At 43.8% G+C, this 7,032-nt stretch overlaps 2 long non-coding RNA genes across 2 annotated transcripts; one reads left to right on the top strand and one right to left on the bottom strand.

The window, feature by feature from the left end:
- Nucleotides 1–19: 19 nt before the first annotated feature.
- Nucleotides 20–1,175, bottom strand: LOC125140622. The gene is made up of 4 exons (XR_007139844.1): nt 958–1,175; nt 795–879; nt 624–701; nt 20–526 (listed from the first exon to the last, which is right to left on the bottom strand). It is a non-coding gene; the product is annotated as an uncharacterized LOC125140622 (long non-coding RNA).
- Nucleotides 1,176–6,224: 5,049 nt separating this feature from the next.
- On the top strand, nt 6,225–6,835 carry LOC125140623. Its single transcript, XR_007139845.1, has 2 exons — nt 6,225–6,645; nt 6,684–6,835. It is a non-coding gene; the product is annotated as an uncharacterized LOC125140623 (long non-coding RNA).
- The last annotated feature ends 197 nt before the right edge of the window (nt 6,836–7,032 follow it).

Consider the following 7,032-nt stretch of genomic DNA (forward strand, 5'->3'; position numbering starts at 1 on the left):
TGTGACCAAAGGCATAGGAACCATAGGATATAAATTCCTAATTTGGGATAATTCAACTAAGAGTGACTACGCCACCCCCACTTTAGCAACTTAGTGGGAGAAATAAGACAACCCGCTCAAGCAATTCAAGTGAATGAATTAGAAGCCAGAGTACAAAGGAGTTTACAATTTATTTAACAGCAATGATAAAATACGAGCTTCACATATAAAAAGACTCAACAGATTCCCCCCCTACTGGTTCAGATTTAAACACTCACTGGGCATAAAGGAATGGGTTCTGGCATTTAATAAAAAAAATTAAACACAAAAATCACATCAAAAATAAACCTGTATGAAAAATATTTCGATCGCACCTCAAATCCAAAGAATAAACAAATAAGCAAACACCCAATACACAAGAACTCAATTCCTACACAAACCCACAGCGCAAACCCAAGTAGAGGGAGATCAAACTTAAAAGAAAATAAATAGAAAAATACAAAAAGGAAAGAAACAGTGGTTGCCCAATCAACAGCCAAAAGTACTCCTATAAATAAAAACACATTTAATACATTTCAAATAAAATGGAGCATCAAATATACACAGTATAAGACATGGGCATTTCACAAATCCAAATTACATACCTCCTTTTTAAACAGCCAGATTAACCTGGCTACCTCAATTGAAGAGAAGCTTTTCCCCTTTGTCCAATATGAACGAAGCTACAATAAACAGTTACGTTTTAACATTCCCATCTCTCTATATTACACAATAAATACCCCACACTTCAATAAGAATAACAGCAGCATGATTACCTGGCTAGTGATCTCAGGTGTTATCGAGCAATTGGTTATTTGCTACACATCCTGTTCTGGAAAGCAGTGCGTCTACTTTTAGGAACTGTAGCAACACACTTAATTTACACGATATCTCGTAATTATACGTTCAACTCTTAAAACACCACCGCAGCATCTTTACCTGATACAGGACACCCCTTAAGAATGCCCAGCAATCACTAAAGTCGCTAACTCCACCAAATTGAAGAGGCAGAATATCCACAGCGACCTTTAGGACACAGGCATACCAGAGGAAACGAAATAGAACGATACTTTTTAACAAGATCGTATAACAGACTAGTCGCAGCAGTCCTTCCAACGCACACACATACCAGAGGGAATGGGATCAAACGATAGATTCTCAGTGTCGCGAGACTTTAAACACCTGTGTAATTATCCTACCCACCCTCTTAAAGCGAAAGTAGTCTCAATCCGGTCACATCCACCCCAGGATTCAAAAGTACCCGTCCCGGTACCGCAACCACCTCATTGCCAAGGCCTAAAAGGTACATGTAAATAATTTACAGATGCTTGGCTACCCTGTTGTCTACCATCCAGGGGCCGTACTGCCCTTGGAAGATTGAATGGATTAGAATGATGCCCAGCCCTTACTCTACTTGACCGTCTCAGCATACTCTCTAAACGATCACTTTGGCTGTCTTCTGCATGCTCACAGTGTTGGGGGTCTACGGGGTAAGGCACTTGTTCTAATTGGGATTCCTGTACAAAGACCCGTTGCCCAATTTCTTCCACTGGGAGTGGGCAAGCTACTAGCTCTATTTGAGATTCCTCACTTTCTTCCACTGAGGATGGGTAAGCTACTGGCTCTATTTGAGGTTCCTCGCTATGCTCCAAATCTTTTAACTCACAAAATGGGACAGCCAAGGGTAGGCCCTTTCCCTGCGCTATACACATGATCCCTCCCTCCTCTTCAGACTCATCCTCCCCCTCCAAACTTTCCTGCCACTGGCTAATTGAAGAGGGTACCACTCTTGAAGGGTGATTAGCCACAACTAACTCTTCTGCAGTACCACTATACCCCGGCGGGAGCTCTCGTAGTTCGGAACGATGCACATTCTTTTCTGATCCCACTCCATCATGTGGCTTTAGTTTATAAACTCTTCCCACTTCATCCAAGCACTTTACCACTTCAAACACCTTAGAGTGCCACATATCCTGAATTTTGTGACGGCCTAACGGATGATTCCGACACAGAACCAATGCACCAGCAGGCAAAATGGACACTGACTCAGGGTAACGACTTGCTCTACGTGCTGCTGCAATTTGCAGCTGATCTCTAGCCGTGACATAAACTGATGCTAAATAGTCCTGATGGCTTCTCACCCACTCCTGGGCTGTATCTGACTCTCCCTCCCCTTCTATCCCCAAGAGAGCATCAACAGGAAGCTTAGGCTTTTGGCCAAACATTAACTCATAAGGAGAGTAACCCGTTGATTGATGAGCAGTGGTGTTGTATGCAAAAAGTAACTGCGGTAAAAACTGAGGCCACTTTTTCTTCTTATCTTTTGGCAATGTGCGGAGCAAATCATGTAAGGTACGATTGAAACGCTCACATTGACCATTCCCCTCTGGGTGATAAGGTGTAGACCGACTCTTCTGCACACCATAAAGGTGGCACAAGTGTTTAAACAGCTCGCCTTCAAAATTTCGGCCCTGATCGGAAGGAATACGTGTTGGTACACCATACACGTAAAACCACCTCTCTGTCAAAATACGGGCCACCGTACTAGCTCTTTGATCTTTTGTTGGATAGGCCTGTGTAAACTTTGAAAATACATCCGTGACCACAAGAACATTCTCTCGTCCATCACTAGCACGCTCTAAAACTGAAAAATCGATAGCCAGAATTTCAAGTGGCCTTGATGCCATTAAATGGCCCATGGTTGTCCGAACTTTGGGGTAAACAGCTTTAGCACCACACAGCGTTCACACTTAGCACACCACTGCTCAACATCCCGATGCAAATTTGGCCAAAAACACCTCTCTCTGATCAAATTCATGGTCCTCTCTGCCCCCTGATGTCCATGATGATCATGGAGACTCTCTAAAACTTCCTGCTTTAGTACCAGGGGCAACAGCACCTGAAACGTCCTAGTCTTTCCTGGTGGTAAAAAGACTTCTCGATACAAAACTCCATCTCTTTCTCTAATACGCCTCCAGTGGCGAACGAATTCCAAAACTTCTTTAGGCTCTCCTGCTCTCTCAATCTTTGTGGGGGGCTGTCCCCTTCTCCAGTAACGCAAAAAAGCACCAAGATGAGGATCTGCCCCCTGGAGGGCTTGAATATCAGCTTTCTCCCGAGCTGGTACCGCTGCTATCTCTAAGGCAGTTGCCTGATTTACAAAAGTTGGCACTGGGATACATGCCAGTGTTGGCAGTACTGTAATGCCAGAGGTCACAGCTTGAACACTATCTGGAGCTGAAAACCGTGGTAGACGAGATAGGGCATCTGCATTTCGATTTGCAGTCCCAGGGCGATATTTTATCTCAAAATCAAAAAGAGCCAACTGAGATGACCAACGTTGCTCCACGGCATTTAGCTTTGCCGTCTGAAGGTAACTCAAAGGATTGTTATCAGTGAATACCACAAACTTGGCGCCCAATAAATATTCTCGAAATTTCTCAGATACAGCCCACTTTAGGGCCAAAAATTCGAGCTTCATGGAGCTATAGTTTGACATATTTCTCTCTGAGGGGCGCAAGCCCCGACTAGCATAAGCAATGGGTCGCCGCTGGCCATCTTGTTCTTGAGATAATACTGCCCCAAGTCCCACCTGACTAGCATCGATTTCAAGTACAAATGGCTTAGAAAAGTCAGCATAACCCAATACAGGGGCCTGCACTAATTTCTGCTTTAGCGTCTGAAATGCATCCTCTGCATGATGTGTCCACTTCGCTTCCAACGATGTGTTGACAGTACAATTTCGCTTCTTCCCCATTCCTTGGAGATCTCCAACCAGTTTGTGTAGAGGAGCCGCATGTTTAGCAAAGCCTTCCACAAACCTACGATAGTAGGAAGCAAAACCCAGAAAAGAACGCAGCTCTGATACATTGGTCGGACGTCTCCATTCAACCACTGTATTAATCTTATCTGGGTCTGTAGATACTCCTTGGGAAGAGATTACATGGCCTAAATATTTCACCTGTTGCTGGAAAAAATGACATTTCTTCAATTTCAATTTCAAATTGTATTGTTGAAGACGACTAAGTACCATCTCTAATCTTTGAAGATGTTGCTCAAAAGAACTGGAATAAATTACAACATCATCTAGATACAACAAGAGGGACTGAAACCGCTGGTCGCCAAAAATTCTCTCCATCAATCGTTGAAAAGTACTAGGCGCGTTACACAGCCCAAAGGGCATCCGATTGTACTCGAAAAGCCCAAACGGTGTGCAGAAAGCAGTCTTCTCTTTATCAGTCTCGGCAACCGGAACTTGATTGTATCCACTTGCTAAGTCAAGGGTTGTAAACCACTGAGCGCCATTTAAAGCATCCAAGGATTCTTCAATCCGGGGTAACGGATAAGCATCCTTTCGTGTCTTGGCATTAAGCTGCCTATAATCTACACAGAGTCGCAAACCACCGTCCTTTTTCTGTACAACCACTATAGGTGAAGAATATGGACTGCAACTGGGACGAACTATTCCTTGTTCTAGCAGTTCATTAATATGTGCTTTTACTTTCTCATATTGAGATGGAGGCAGCCGCCGATACCGCTGTCGAACAGGTGCATTGTCTAGGACGGGTATTTCATGTTGAACTAGATCAGTGCATCCCAGATCTCCCTCGTCCTTACTAAACACTGAACTATAGCGAGTTAAAAGACTCTGAACCTGTTGTGATTGCGCAGCATTTAAAGCAGGCCAGAGAACCTCACTACTACCAGGGGGAAAGTCTCCTAACACTCCTATGGCTTGATTACAAACTGCGACCTCCGACTGACCAACATTTACTGGCCGATCAACCTCAAGAAGGGGAGGCAAATTAACAACATGTAGTTGTCCTAGCAAAGTCTTTGCCCTCAACCACTGATCCTTTACCCCTAAATTAACTATAGGGACATGGACCATACCTTGCTCTACAGGGAGGAGGCACTTTGCTATCAGAATATTTGCAGGCAAAACACTCTCCCCTTCTGCCGGAGGCTCTAAGAAAACACAAGACATAGCAGAAGGCATACCTTGACAATAGTTTGTAGGGACCCATTTTAGGGAACTAGCAGGGACCCGTATAGCTGGGCCTGACTGTACAACTGCCTTACCCACAAACCCAGTTTCAGCCATTAGACTAAAGCTATGACATTCCACAAGGGCCTGCTTCCATTCTTTCTCTGCCTGCTGTACTGTAGGTGACGAGAATAAATTTCCCCCATACTGAGAAAACAATTCTTGATAACAGCAGTTTAGGATATTCATCCCAAGGAGACCAGGGACGGAGAGCTTATTTTGCTTAGAAGCATGATCCTTTGGATCTCTCATAACTAAAATGCCCATTTTAGGAAGAACCTTGCCTAAAACCTCAACATCTAACTCCAGGTAGCCACAATAAGGGATTTCTGAACCATTGGCCGCCTTCAAACTCAACCAACTACATGGTTGCAACTGTTCTTTAACATGAGCTGGAAAGTTACTTTCAAAGAAACCCTCAGTTATCATCGACACCATAGACCCAGTATCAAGCAGAGAAGGAGTTATAACCTCACCAAATTTCACTTGTACTACAGGACATTGTCCAATAAGCTGTGAAAAAACTTTAGATGACAATTCACTTGAGCCTGAGGTACCCCCTCCTGGTGCCAGACTCCCAACACCGGAGGGCGCTAGTTTCCCTGCTGCACTGAGGAGTCACTTCCAGCATGATTATTTAATGCATGTACTAACAGTCCCTGACCAGTTATATTCCCCCCTCCAATGTTCATCTGATTACCTGACAACTCAGCCCTGCAAAATCTTGCAATATGACCTACTCTATTGCAACGTATGCAAATAGGCCTACCATCTGCTTGAAAGCGGGCATTTTTAGAGCGGGGGGCACCATTCCCTACAGCTGTTAAGGGACCTGTACTGTTTGAGGAATTCAGGTTCAAATGCTTCAAAATGGCATCTAATTGGGCCTGTTGCTTACGAAGACAGTCTTTCACCTCTCCTAAGTCATTAAAAGACTTATGAGAAAAGGGATGAGGTCCTTCTGCACCCACTACCTGGACATCTGCAGCACACGAACGGGCTCGAGGCCGCGCACTAAAAGTTTCCCCCTCTTCTGCCCACCGGATAGCTTCAGAGCGTACATCAAGGAAAGACAGACTACAATTAAGCCGAACATGTCGTTTTAGCTCCCTGCGCAGTACATTATCACGCATGTGCTCAACAAACTGATCACGTAAGGTCTGATCTGGATCCCCAATACCCTGAAGGTTCTTACGTTTCATTGATTCCATTAAAATCATAAGAGCATGCGAATACTCTCGCAGAGACTCTCCCTCTAGCTGGCGACGTTGGAAGAACTGCTTCTGTAAACCAACAAAAGACTGAGAACATCCGTACATATCAAGCAAGATAATAAAAATCTTTTCAGGGTCATCCCTATCCTCTAAGGGGTGAAACTTAACTTCAATTTTAGCTTCTCCATCCAAGAGATCATATACAAATAAAGCTTTTTCAGCTATAGAAACTGGTCTTACTGAAAGAGATCTACGTACCTCTTCTACCCAATCTTCCACAGTCATATCATCCTGGGACTTTTTACCCGAAAACCTGGGGCATTTCCTTTCCCGAGGAACATAAACATAACGCTCAGGTACAGAAACGTTAACAGGTGTAGGAGGTTGAACATCCTGATCAGAAGCATTAGGATTAACGGGTTCAGTATTGTTAACACCATTCCCTGATCTTCTATCCAATTCTTCTCTAAGCTGCTGATTATCTGCTTGCAGCTGTTGCACTAACTCAGTTAACATTCTCAGTTGCTCCTCCATTACACTACTACACAAAACAAAAACAAATATATATATATTTTTTTTCTTACACCAAATGTACTTAAAAACCTCCCAGGAATGATGATAGCCACCAAGTAACCTCCGGATAATAAAGTCCACCTCTTCAGCAACCACTGTTTCTTTACCCAAAAAAAAACAAAAAAAACAACCTTTTGTACCCAGGCTTCCTCAAAAATGGATCCTGCCGACTACGCCAAA

This window comes from Tachysurus fulvidraco, unplaced genomic scaffold (assembly GCF_022655615.1).
Source record: "Tachysurus fulvidraco isolate hzauxx_2018 unplaced genomic scaffold, HZAU_PFXX_2.0 HiC_scaffold_161_np12, whole genome shotgun sequence".
NCBI lineage: Eukaryota > Metazoa > Chordata > Actinopteri > Siluriformes > Bagridae > Tachysurus > Tachysurus fulvidraco.